Consider the following 14,613-nt stretch of genomic DNA (forward strand, 5'->3'; position numbering starts at 1 on the left):
AGCTGCTCGTGTAGCACTTAGGTGCAGCTATAGGAGAAATATTATATTAATGCACAAAGATCTTAACTGGTTGTTGGTCAAAGATAGACTGTTGTATTCATTGTTAATTCTCATAAGAAACATTTCCATCTCAAAATTGCCTTCTGCTTTGTTCAAGCATCTTTCTTTCAGTGTAGACAATCATCAGTACAGTACCAGACATGCAACTAAAGGCAACTTCACCTTACTTATAGCAAGGACAAATGCCATAAAAAAGGGGTATGAAGGAAGAGGTATGAAGGAATGGAATAAACTGCCAAAGCATATCATACTCACTAGCAATGTTAATAAATTTAAATTATATGTAAAACAGTATCTATTAAAATAATACATCTGACTGTTTATATTTATTTGTATTTGTTTATATATATATGTGTGAGTATGTGTGTACATGCACATGTGTAGGTATATTTATAGGCGTATGTGTATGAATGTGTTTTTACAGTGAGGAAAATAAGTATTTGAACACCCTGCTATTTTGCAAGTTCTCCCACTTAGAAATCATGTAGGGGTCTTAAATTGTCATCGTAGTTGCATGTCCACTGTGAGAGACATAATCTAAAAAAAAAATCCAGAAATCACAATGTATGATTTTTTAACTATTTATTTGTATGATACAGCTGCAAATAAGTATTTGAACACCTGTCTATCAGCTAGTAAATGTGATCAATGCAGGAGGAGTTTCACTGGAGCCTCCGTTCTGAAATCACTTCTGCCTTCTCAGTCTGAAGAAGAGCACCGTAAAATTACACTGGAAAAAGCTTCCGTGTTCAGGGAACTGAAGAAGAGGCCGTAACACTTTCAACAGAGACATGACGCGAGTCTGATATTAATTTCAACTGGTTCATTGTTTGAGATTGACTCTGTTCTATTCACTTTTAATTAAACTAATTATTTGATCAACAGCTTATTGTTATTGTCCAATTTTATTTGCATCAGGAATAATTTCATAATTTTCATTTCTGAAAGCTAATTATTACGTTTGCTTCTGGGGCTTCCCAGCAAAGCACAGAACGTTCCCCTAATGTTAGAATTTGGTTCCTGATTGGTTATTGTTTTGGGAAATAAATAATAATGTTCTTTCTAGGAATGTTCTTTTTTATTTATTTTTTTGTAACAATAAAATAACTAGGGATGGGCAGGGGCCTGTTTCAGAAAGGAGGTTCAACCAACTCTGAGTTAAAACTTGAACTCTCAGTTGACTTACCCTGAGATGGGAAACTCTGAGTTTTTGGTTTCAGAACAGCTGAAATTAGTTAGTTCAATCAACTCTGAGTTTAGCGTGTGCACCACAACTATAAAAAGCCATTATCAATGGAGCGCAGATATTATGAGTCACCATGGCAACAGCGCCAGACAAAAAGAGGTCTTTATATTTTAATTACTGTTATACAGTGATGGGTGTAATTAATTACTATAAAACATTATGGTCTGTTCCTAACAACTTCCACTCCAATATATATCAAAATGTTCCTTCACTTAAAAGAGCTTAATTATCATATAGAGAAAATTACATCCAATCTCAGTAATACGTAAATAGTATCACAGAGGGCAACCAAATAGCTTGTCACCTTAAACATTTGACCGTTCTGTTTTAACAGAAGATCAAAGATGTGATCACTTCAGATAGATTTTATCACCTAAACCCTTTGCTGTTCTGATTTCATTTACATTAAGAGTTGACCATTTGGGTTGATCACATCCTGAACAAATAGTAATCAATTGTAGAATGGGAATGGGTGTGGGACATAGAGAATCTTCTCAGACAATGGGGTGTCTCAACTTCAGTAACATACAGACCACAGCTGTTACAATAAGAGCAACTTCATTGACATTAAGAGTTGTAAACTGTAACAGGATAAAAGGTTTGAGATTTGGATGTGCTGGGTTCATTCTGACGCCGGTGAACCCAAGGTGCTTTGTGTACCTTGCCACTGCTATGCTTCATTTTTTCATTATAAACTTCATTTATGAGATCTTCGACGTCCACATTATTTTTTCTTACATTACCAAGTAATCTAAATACTGTAATTTAATTAAAGGGATTACTCTTAATTCTTCTGTAATGCAAATTTAAATCTGATGTAATTGTATTAGACTATAGAACAATTCTGTATAGGCTAATTTAACATACATTTTTAAAAGTTATATTTTTAATTTAACCTTCTCCCTCTACACACTTTGGTCAATTCATTAATAATTCATGCAATTGTATATTGTTTATTTGAAAGCATTAAAAGTGCAGTTTCTTGTCTCTCCTTGTATTGTTCAAGTGTTTAAGGTTGACATGGGATTTAGTAATTAGTAATAAGTAGACCAATAATTTCTAAAGATAGTCATTATTACATTAATCTAATTACACTGTTGAAGATGTCATTTGTAGTTAGTAATACAAGTCACTTGCCCAACTGTTATAATATCAGAGGTGAAACTGGAAAAACACTGTTATTCAACCTAATTTTAATTTTCATGTAGGTGCAATCCTGCAGGCATTAAAAGAACATGGCAGCAGCAGAAATTTAAATATAAAAACATAATTCAGTAAGGCTTGAGCATAGTATGGGTGTAAGCTACCTGACTTTACAAACATGTGACATATTAAATAACTAAAGCATCCAGTGTCTAGCAGTGCAGCAGCATTTACGGCTGAGGGAATTCCTGGACGGACTTCAGAGCCAGTCACTCCCAAAGATCCAAGGGCCTTCATAAAATGTAAGAGGTTTACATATGTGTTATTTTTTATATAGGCTATTTTTGATATTTCCATTTATTTTACTTTGGATCAGGATTTTTGTTGGTCCCAATAGATTCTGATGGTAATATCTGTCTTTTGGAGCCTCCTGTCCCAACAGAACCCCAGGCAGTTGTAAGTCTCCTACTCAATACACCAGAAATGATGACAAATAGTGTTATAAATTGCACTCGACCAAATGCTCATCACATGGGGATAAAGAGTTTCTGCTGCCACAGAGAGGCCTACAGAGGTAATGTTAATATTATGTGTCTACACATCAAACAATATACACATTCACATTTTTTCACATTTTTATGTGGAGTAGCCTATAGAATCTAAGTTTAAATCTAAGTATAAACAGGTATTATTATCTCTCCACGCGCCCCCAGAGTGTGGAAGAACAGCAGAAAGGACGGTCCATCAACTTCTGGTACACAGATGAACAGTTCAGTGATTTCCAGTAAATGCAACAGTTTAATTCTGTAGAATTCATTTAGAACTACATTATGTAACTCTAATCTACTACTGTGTTTTCAGTTGCCAGTTAAGGAGTTATATAGACTTCATCTTATTTAAAAAAAAGCAGTATTTTATTAATAAAAATGTACTGAAAGAATGAATGAGGTGCTTAAACATCACTTCCTCTTTAAAAAAGGGGAGGAGACCGAAAGAAACTCTGGGTTACCATGGTAACTGACTCTGAGTATAAGTTACCTGAAACTGCTCCGGGACTCAAAGGTAAGATCCAAACGCAGCTTTATTGTGGGTAATCCAGAGGCGTAATCCAGTGTACAGGCAAAAGGTCAAAACACAGGTAGGCAGTCCAAACAAACCAACAAAGAAACAAACAAAACAGGCAGGGACCAGAGGCAAAAGAGTAATCCAGGGAACAGGGCAAGAAATCCAAATAAACCAAAAGACAAGAAACCAGGGAAAATGCTCGGAATTGCAGTGCAACACTTAAACAAGACGTCGCGGTGAGTGAATGAATGAACATGGTATAAATAGACTGAGACTAACAGGATGATGAGACACAGGTGAATGCAATCAGTGAATGAGGTACAGGTGAATGTGATCAGTGATAAGTGATGATGAGTCCAGGCAGTGAGTTATGGGAAATGTAGTTTGTGAGTGATAATAGTCTTATGTGGAGTGCCCTCTGGTGGCTCTCAAGGGCACTCCAGCTGGTGACCGTTACATAGCCCCCCCCTCTAAGGAGTGGATTCCAGACGCTCCTAAAATTGTCCAGGAGGGAGGTGGAGCGGAGGCGGACCCGGGGGCGGGATGGAGGGCCAGGCCCATGGAGCGGCAGGATGGGAGGCCAGGGCGGATCAGGCTGTGCAGGCGACCAGGGCGGATCAGGCTGTGCAGGCGACCAGGGCGGAGCAGGCTGTGCAGGCGACCAGGGAGGAGACGACCCTTCAGGCGGCCAGGGAGGAGACGACCCTTCAGGTGGCCAGGGCGGAGATGACCCTTCAGGCTGCCAGGGCGGAGACGACCCTTCAGGCGGCCAGGGAGGAGACGACCCTTCAGGCGGCCATGGCACAGGAACAGACACCGGCTCAGTAACAGGAACAGACACCGGCTCAGTAACAGGAACAGGAAGAGACACCGGCTCAGGAACAGACACCGGCTCAGGAACAGGAACAGACACCGGCTCAGGAACAGGAACAGACACCGGCTCAGGAACAGGAACAGACACCGGCTCTGGCTCAGGAACAGACACTGGCTCAGGAACAGACACTGGCTCAGGAACAGACACTGGCTCAGGAACAGACACTGGCTCAGGAACAGACACTGGCTCAGGAACAGACACTGGCTCAGGAACAGACACTGGCTCAGGAACAGACACTGGCTCAGGAACAGACACTGGCTCAGGAACAGACACTGGCTCAGGAACAGACACTGGCTCAGGAACAGACACTGGCTCAGGAACAGACACTGGCTCAGGAACAGACACTGGCTCAGGAACAGACACTGGCTCAGGAACAGACACTGGCTCAGGAACAGACACTGGCTCAGGAACAGACACTGGCTCAGGAACAGACACTGGCTCAGGAACAGACACTGGCTCAGGAACAGACACTGGCTCAGGAACAGACACTGGCTCAGGAACAGACACTGGCTCAGGAACAGACACTGGCTCAGGAACAGACACTGGCTCAGGAACAGACACTGGCTCAGGAACAGACACTGGCTCAGGAACAGACACTGGCTCAGGAACAGACACTGGCTCAGGAACAGACACTGGCTCAGGAACAGACACCGGCTCAGGGAAAGGAACAGACACCGGCTCAGGGAAAGGAACAGACTCCGTGGCAGCGGCTATCTCTGCTGAGGGCTCAGGTTCAGGTGTGTCGGCGGCCATCTCTGCTGAGGGCAACTCTGCTGAGGACACTGGCTCGGCGGAGACCATCTTGTCCTGAGAGACTGGCTCGGTGCAGACCATCTTGCCCGGAGACACTGATTCGACGGAGACCATCTTGTCCTGAGACACTGGCTCGACGGCGGTGACCATCTTGTCCGGAGACACTGGTTCGGCGGCGGCCATCTTGTACGGAGACACTGGCTCGGAGGCGGCCATCTTGTACGGAGACACTGGCGTAGAGTCGGCCATCTTGTCCGAAGACACAGGCGCGGGAAGAGGAAGAGGAACAGATTCAGGCTCAGCATCAGGATCAGATTCAGGCTCGGCGGGACGAGACTCTTGACGGGCAGACGTGACGTGAAGCTCAGTCTCTGCATCGGCTCGGCTGGACTGGCGTGAAATGCAGGCTCGGCTGGACTGGTGTAAAGTGCAGACGGTGACATGGCGTGCCACGGAAAGGAAGCTCTCCAGACATCTGGAGAGTGCCTCTCTCCAATCCAGACCGGAGAGATAGTAACACAACTTAATTGCCTCGTCACCCAGAGAGCAAGAGGCAGCAAGAGGAACAAACCCCCAGGTGTACTGGAACAGATCGAGGCTATCCAGGGCCAAGGCCGCGATCTGTCCAGCGAACTCTCGGCTCATGCTGGGAAGATCAGGCGAGATCCGTACTGCTGGATTCCTGGAGGTCATAGCTGCTGGAAAACGCTCGGAATTGCAGTGTAACACTTAAACAAGACTTCGCGGTGAGTGAATGAATGAACATGGTATAAATAGACTGAGACTAACAGGATGATGAGACACAGGTGAATGAGGTACAGGTGAATGTGATCAGTGATAAGTGATGAGTCCGGGCAGTGAGTTATGGGAAATGTAGTTTGTGAGTGATAATAGTCTTATGTGGAGTGCCCTCTGGTGGCTCTCAAGGGCACTCCAGCTGGTGACCGTTACATTACCTCTCTTTCTGAAACAGGCTTGACTTACTCTGCTTTCTCAGGTTTAACATACCTCCCATTCTGAAACAGAAAACTCAAGAGTTTCCCTCATTTCAGGGTTAGCATACTCAGAGTTTTCGCTTAACCTCCTTTCTGAAACAGGCCCCAGGAGTACTTGTTCGTGACAGCGATGCTGGATCATGAAAACGATGTTAGCCCTGACTTTAAATATTTTTCTATTTTTCAGATTTTTCTGATTGGTTATTGCAGCATTTGGGGGGCAGTACCTGAGATCTGATTGGTTGGCGTTAGACTGCACGCCTTCCAGACCGGCAAAATAAAAGGAAGCTAGATTACAGTTAAGTGCAAAATGTGCAGCGCCAATCTGTCATTTACTTAGCAAGATAATGAGAACACTATTGTAATCGATTAAAATGTTGTAAATGATCTGTGCTTTAGTTGTCCGTGTATCAGCGCGCTGTTAAGGGAATCTACAACGACAGTTATACATCAGACTAGAGCGGGCAAGTTCTTGTGTGCATTCTTGCCCTTTTGTGCAGATGTTAGTTGTAAGATTTACTTTTATTTTATCGATCTGATTAATTTCATATAGGAAGTGTTTGGTCAATTATATTAACCAGCTAGCAAAGTGCTGCAGGTGATAAATGTGCTTTAGTTGTAGGGCTGCACGATATGAGGAAAAGCTGCGATGTGCGATAACATTGTTTAATATTGCGATGACGATATGGCTTGTGATAAATATTCAAATGTGAATGTTAGCTATACTGTTCTCATGTCTTAGTGCTTTAATAGGTTAATCTTTGCGAACCTAAACATTGAATAGCCTATTACCACTAAAAGAAATCAAATAGATAATTTTTTACATGCTTTTATTGAACAAATTACACATAAATGAGGCATTATATAACTAATAGGGGTGTAACGGTTCACAAAATTCACGTTCGGTTCGATACGATACACTTGTCACGGTTCGGTACGTTTTCGATACAGCAAAAAGAAAGAAATGCCAGAGAAATTTCCTTGATTTTATTCTTTTTATTCTTTTTTTATTAAGACTAACATCATAAAGTATGATATATATTTTTTTACTTTGAGCAATTCTGGAGCTATAATTGACTCTTAGGAGCATATAAAACAAAACAGCTCCTTGGAAAAAATGAAATGTAATATTGTTTTAGTTATTATAAACAGGTTTATTTTAGTTCAGATTAACATTTGAGGGCAGCAATTGTAGCCTATTCATAATGTCAAAATAAAACTGATGTAATGTTACTTGAAGGCATTATAGCCTATTATTCCTGCCAAATTTCCATGGTTGCAGTTAAGTGTTACTACTGTAAATCCATGGTGAATGTTGCAGATCTGTGGACACTGGATATTTCATTCATGGCACAATGTTTCTTCCTGGTTTCCACGTCAGCGCCGTTTAATCTGTTAATAACGGAGAAATGTGAATGTTTCTCACTAGATCTCGCAGCGATGTTATTACTTCTGTGCCGAATTCAAATGCTTTCTTTACTGGATCTCTTATTTGCACTGTGTAGTAACGGTGTCGCATGATCACGATCGGCTCGCGCTGCACGGGTTCAAACTGATAAACGGTCCGTCAACCACACAATAATGAGCAGTTTCGTTCCGCTTGCAATATGTTTGCCATTTGAGGTTGGGCAATGTTGTGGTCGCGCCAGCGTCTCGAGAGCGCTTGCATGAACGCGCCAACCATGTGTCTTCAGGACTAAACGTGATTAAATTAAAGCCGCGTTTCCACAGAAATTACCCGGAAGGAACCATGGAGTCCCAGGAACTTTTTGCCCCAGACCAGTTTCTTTCGGTCTAAAGTACCGGGAAGGTTATGCAAATTAGCCTGGTGACGTAGAACTGCGCGCGAATGCTCCTCCCAGTCTGTGACGGACAGTAATCTGTTGAGCGACACATTAATAATAAGTATGGAGGAGATTCAAGCTGTTCTGCTTTTGTTTGTGATGTATTGGTTTACTAACGAGGTAATTAACAGAACGGCAGAAAAGAGACACGAGCACTGATACTAAAGTGTATTCAGAAAGCTCGTAATGCTAGATATAAAAAAAATAAAGAATCAAACAAAGAAATGTGAAAAAAAACAGCCAAAAGATCAGAAACTCTTTCCAAACATATATTGATATATAAACGCTATTTACATAAACAACATGCCAAACAATAACACCAGCCAAGCAAACAATCCAAATAGCAACCGTAGGCGATCATAAGAGGAATCTGGAGAGCGAGTTAATGGTAGGTACACGAGACGTCAAAAGACAATTTCCTCAGGATGAGATCAGACTTGTCTGTAGTTTTTAAGAGGTCATATAGATGTCCCTCCTACAGAAAAGTTGGCTACAAGTCCTTGGCTAATGTTATTACGGCCTCCAAAGGGAATCAAGGAAATAGGTCCTCTGGTGAGTAATCCAGGAGTAACATAACAGCATAAAAATCCTCTACAAGAAAAAGAAATACAACAAATCACCACCTCATCCATAAACAAACAATCTATTAAAAAAAAAAAAAAAAAAAAAAAAAAAAAACAGGTCTCCAACTAAATCAAAGATATTCAAAAATCAAAACATGAAAAAACATCACTTACACAAGTGGCCTTATGCCTGGTGCAACATTTGCTATAATTTTAAAATAACGTTTCAACGCACTGGCGCACAACACTGAACACCGCAAACTATCGTCATCACGGATCTCTTGCTATAATACAAGTTCAAGTTCGTTTATTTCTAAAGCACATTTACTTCCGGTTTTTGGCCGACCAAAGTGCTGTACAATAATCACGACAAGATACATAAAGAACCAACAACATCACTTTCAACAGTCAAATATGATGCATTAAAAGATAAATACAAGTAAATTACACATTAAAAGCTAATCCAAACAGATATGTTTTTAGGGCTGATTTAAAATCAGATAAAGTGGAAGCCATTTTAAGTTGAGTAGGAAGATTATTCCAGTGGGGCCCACCACTTCGAAAGCTCTATTTCCCCTCTTTTTCAAGCGAGTTTTCGGAATACGAAGGAGGAATTTGTTTCCTGATCTCAGTTCTCGGTTAGGAATATAAGGGTGGAGTAAATCCGATAAATAAGATGGTGCAAGATTATGTAAGGATTTGTAGACTAACAGTAAAATTTTGTAGTCGATTCTATATTGAACCGGTAACCAGTGAAGGGATCTCAAAAGCGGTGTCACATGATCAAATTTTTTGCCTCCTTTCAAAAAACGTGCTGCTGCATTCTGAACAACTTGTAGTCTCGAAATTTGATTCTTAGAAATGCCATAATAAAGAGAGTTGCAATAATCTAGCCTAGATGTTATAAAGGCGTGAATAGCAATTTCTAGAGAAGCATTAGAAAGAAAAGATTTAATTTTAGAAAAAGAGCGCAGATGAAAAAAACTAGAGCCCACTACCGAGGCAATTTGCTTATCAAATTGTAAGTTGTCATCAATTACCACACCTAAATTACGAACCTTAGCTAAAATAGTGAAATTTAAGAGATCAAGGTTAGGTAAATATTGTCTTCTTTGTTCGGAAGGGCAAAAAACAATAGCTTCCGATTTATCTGAGTTTAGAAAAAGAAAGTTTTTTGAGAGCCATGCCTTTACATCATTCAAACATGCTGATAAGTTACTAACAGCATTCACATTACCGCTGGTCAAAGGCAGATAAATTTGCATGTCATCAGCGTAACAATGGAAGGCTACATTGTGTTTCCTGAAGATGGATCCCAAGGGAAATAAATATAAGGAAAACAGAGTGGGAGCAAGAACAGATCCCTGTGGTACACCACAGGATAAGTTGCGTAATGAAGAAGTAAAATTTCCAATTTTAACAGAAAAAGTTCTGTTTGTTAGAAAAGATTGAAACCATTTTAACACTGCCCCGCCTAAACCCACATAGGACTCCTGCAGTCAGATTCACTAGTGTTCACTCTGAAGGAATCACTCACATTGGCTGTGTAATGACACATCAAGGATGTTAAGAGGCTAAAAGCAGGTTTAACTATTGCCCTATTGAAGTCAACAGGGTGCAAATTTTAAAAAGAGGATAACACGGTGTAGGCAACACCGATTTTTGTCATTGTTTTCTGTATTGACAGCACTCCAAATTGACAAAAAAATGAGCTCAATGTTAAAATTGACCGGAGTTCTCCTTTAATTCCAATTTCGACTCCTCGTAATAGGAATACAATGTGATTATGACTAGTCATATTCTTCCACTGGAAAATATTTCCTGATATCCTCAAATGAGTTTTGACTAGTATAAATTGTATTTAAAGATAACTATAATTTATTTTGTACTAGACATTAGTATGGCTAACCGTTTTAGCATATACAACTTTTTTGACTATCCATAAATATTTTGGATAGGCATAATTATAATTTGACTAGTTAGAATAATATTTTGCACTAGTAAGAAATCTGATTTGAGATATCTTTAAATACATTTTGACTAGTCAAAACTCCATTTAAGATATTTGTAATGACGCCATAGATATCTTCAATTGATGAGTCACACATACGCAAAAGTAATTAGAGATATCTCTACCCTTACGAAAAAGTTTATTCAAGTGTGCTATTATACTTTTTTTAAACTAAAAATAAGAAAGTATACTTTAGTCTACTTGTTATGTACTTCTCAGAAATATACTTCAAATTCCACTGACTGTAGTACACTGAAGTATAATTGACTTATACTGACAGAAAAGTCTAAGTATATTTGGCCTATACTTGTTGATCGAGATATACTTAAAAGTATAATTAAGTATTCCAAGTATTCTTGGCTTGTACTTGTGTTTACTATTTTGATTGAGAGTAGCTTATTAAATACTTTTTAAAAAAAAAAACATAATATTACACACCGTCTTAAACTTACATGTTCAGCTTTACAGTATATAGTAGCAACCTTTCGGGTGGAATATCTTATAAAGTAAAGAAAATAAGTTTATTCAAGTGTTCTATTACTATACTTCTTTTCAACTAAAAAGAAGCAAGCATACTTTCAGTCTACATTTTATATACTTCTCAAACATAAACTTTATGTACTTCTCAGAAATATACTTAATTACACTTAAGTGTACTTGTCTTATACTGAGAGAAAAGTCCAAGTATTTTTGGCCTATACTTGTACTCAATCTTTTAAGTTTAATTATTCGAGGCTTGTAGTTGGGTTAACTCTTCTGATCCAGTAGCCTATTAAATATACTTTTTTACATCGTTTTTCATATACAGTCTTATGAAACTTTGTTTGAATATATTGATTAAAATATTGATATAAAACAGATATTTTTCCAATTCTGCATATCTGAAATTTTTGGGTTGGCTTACTTGGCTAGTCCACTGGTAGTGTACAGAGGAATTTACTTGATTCTACTTTACTCTTTCCCCACCATTGACTGAATTTTCCAGCTATCCATGTTTTCACTGGTATACGGTAGGGGGCGCTATGACTCATCTTCTAGTGCAGAATCTCCAGATCAAAACACAGGAGAAGAAGAAGCTGAAACAAGTGATAGAAGATTGCTCACTTAAATGTAAATGTCTTTACATGCAAGACCCAAAATTTGCAGATCAACATACTAATTTTCTCTCAGGCTAGTAGCAAATTAAATTAATTTTTTAATTAAATTAATTAATTTTTGTTTTGATTAAACACTAAAATTCAGAATAAACTTTGCCAATAGCAGCGTTGCTGATCAATGTTTCTCAGATAACTCAATCCAGCGATACTAATCATATCCGCCAAGTATGTTCGAAGAACCTAATTAGCCGGATCATGATTAGCACGATGATATCATCTTGGATGTCTCATTTGATCTCGGATGTTTTAAGCAACTGCCCCTGGACACTTCATTCTGGACAGAATGCCTAACTTGGTGGTTTGAAGAAAAGAGTACAAGGTATTGTTGTAGATAACTAGGATAATCAAAGTAAATACATTTCAGTATAAATTGGAGCCAGTGAATCTGCCTTCTCACATTCAAAGATGGCCACTGAAGTGCATCATACATTGTACAGTGGTGAGTGGAAAAAGAACATCCTAAAATGAATCTGCAAATTCTATTATATGCCGAATTAAGTGAGACAAGATCAGATTTTAATGCCGTCTGATAAACCACATCACAGTAATCAAAAAACGGAAATATTAATTGAGCAACTAGTTTCTTACGAACACTATAAGAGAAGCAATTTCGAGATCGATGCAAAATACTCATTCCAACATTGACTTTTCACATGATATAACACAAGAACAGGTTTTGGAATTAAGTTTATGACTAGAACCAAAAATCATAGTATATGACTTGGTTTTATTAAGCACTAATTTGTTAGCCAAAAACCAGTCTTGTAAACTAATAGAAGAGATAATTGAGATAATTTAATTTGTATAGGATCAGAATTACATGTATATATGACAGTATCATCCACATAAAATTGAACCTGACAGTTTTTAAGAAGTAATGGTAGATTATTTACATAAATAGAAAAAAGAAGTGGTCCCAAAACTGAACCTTGAGGCACACCTCTTTGCGGAATCAGAAAATCAGATTTATTCCCATTTAGGACAACACATTGTTTCCTGTTGTGCAAATATGAATTAAACCACAAAATTGTATTGTTTGAAAAAGCTTGCAACGCTAAGGTCACGGGTACTGCAAAACAAATTCAACGCACATGAGTGACCTGCCCCATAACAAATACAACAATACAAATGGCTGTTTGAAGACATGAAAATACTGTTTAATGTTCTTTCTTGCCCGGTGCACATTGTAGGATTTTGGACAGTACAGTAATCACTGTACAGTCTACATTTATGTCCATTATGTCATTACGTCCATGTCCATATTACATTACGTCCAAAATATCATACCAAGTTTGTTAGATATATATCATACAGTGTGATTTATAATCTTATAGAAATGCCAAAAATTGCAGTGTGTAGCAAGCATGCCAAGCGGGAGTCAGAAACAGACCTTGTTTCTCAAAACCTAGAATGCAAAGAACGGACTTGTGTTCTTGGGGAGAACGCTCTTGCTAGTTGTTCTTGGAAGAATGAACTCACAAGGTGACAAGCACACAGAACACTGCTGACAGTTTGAGACGATGTGTTCTTGCTGGTATTGCGCAATAATACCCCCGCACAGACTGCGTCTGCAGTACTCAAACATAACGAGAACAGGGTTCTTAAAATTCATTTTGGCGGGTGTTAATAAAAACTTACAAGCCAGTTTAGCCAGTGATGCATGAGGCATTACATGCATGATACATAAGGCTCTGTTCCGCTCTGTTCTCGGTCATTTATCCCCCTGGCAGTACTTCCTACATTTCCCATGAACACTGTGCTACGTGATGATGTTTCATACGCCCATTGGCTGCCCATTGGCTGAAAAGTGGTTTTTCATGTGTTTGCAGTGAAACCAGCGCAAGAAACCATGGAAAACGAACGGACACAGAAAACACAAGAAAATAAGACGAACGGAGTTGGCTAGTAAAAGTAGGTTAATATTAAACGAAATGCGGCGGTGGTTGGAACAGACTTCTGGGGGGCGAGAAGAGGAACGAGGCAGGGGATGAGGAGGGTATCGACAGAAAAAAATAAAAGAAAATGTAATGCCAAATGGCTGACTGGTCATGAATGGCTAGTGTTTGATCACAATAATGTCGTCATGTATTGTCAGGATTTCCGCATGTACACAAAAGGAAAAAAACAAAAACAAACAATTTCGTAGTAGGATCTAATCATTTTAAAGTAGAGGCAGTAAAGGACCATGAGAGTTCCCGAAGTCATCAGGAGAGCCTAAGGTTTAAAACTGCCAAGACAGGTCCTATTGACTTTGTGTATATTTTGTTGTATTGTACTTTGTGTTTTTCATGCCAGCAATTCTAATAAAATAATAAAATACATTCAGTGGCACTCATAATTTCTCTTATTTTCACCGGAAAAAATTGGCTAGTGGATATTCTGATTGGCTGGTAACTTTATAAAGTTACCAGCCAAAATGGCTGGCGATCAAAAAAGTTCATTTAGAACCCTGAACGAGAATTATTGACGATAACAGCCAGGCTTTATCGCCCAAGCCTACCCTCAGCTCAAGGGATCACTCTACAACTGTACACTACAATGTAATGTATATTTATACCAATAAAGCAACGCTTATGGAGATTCTCACTTCCGAAAACGTTTAACCCTCTGGGGACCAAGGTGTTTTGGGGTCCTTGAGATGTTCTGACATGCCTTGACATTTGTGCTTTTTTCAGTTATTTATAAACATGTTCATGGCAAAGGTGTAAATTCACTCTATATAGCACAAACAGGGCTACCATAATATGCGAGCAACTTGTATGTAGATGTTTGTATTTTTAAGAGAATAATGTTTATGCGTGGTTATTGGAAAAAATAAAAAGGAAAGTTGCTGAATTAAGACCACAAAACACATTAAATATGTGTCCACAAGAATTTTGACTAATGGATGGTGTCTCTTCGA

This window comes from Scardinius erythrophthalmus, assembly GCF_964197995.2.
Source record: "Scardinius erythrophthalmus genome assembly, chromosome: 1".
Lineage (NCBI taxonomy): Eukaryota > Metazoa > Chordata > Actinopteri > Cypriniformes > Leuciscidae > Scardinius > Scardinius erythrophthalmus.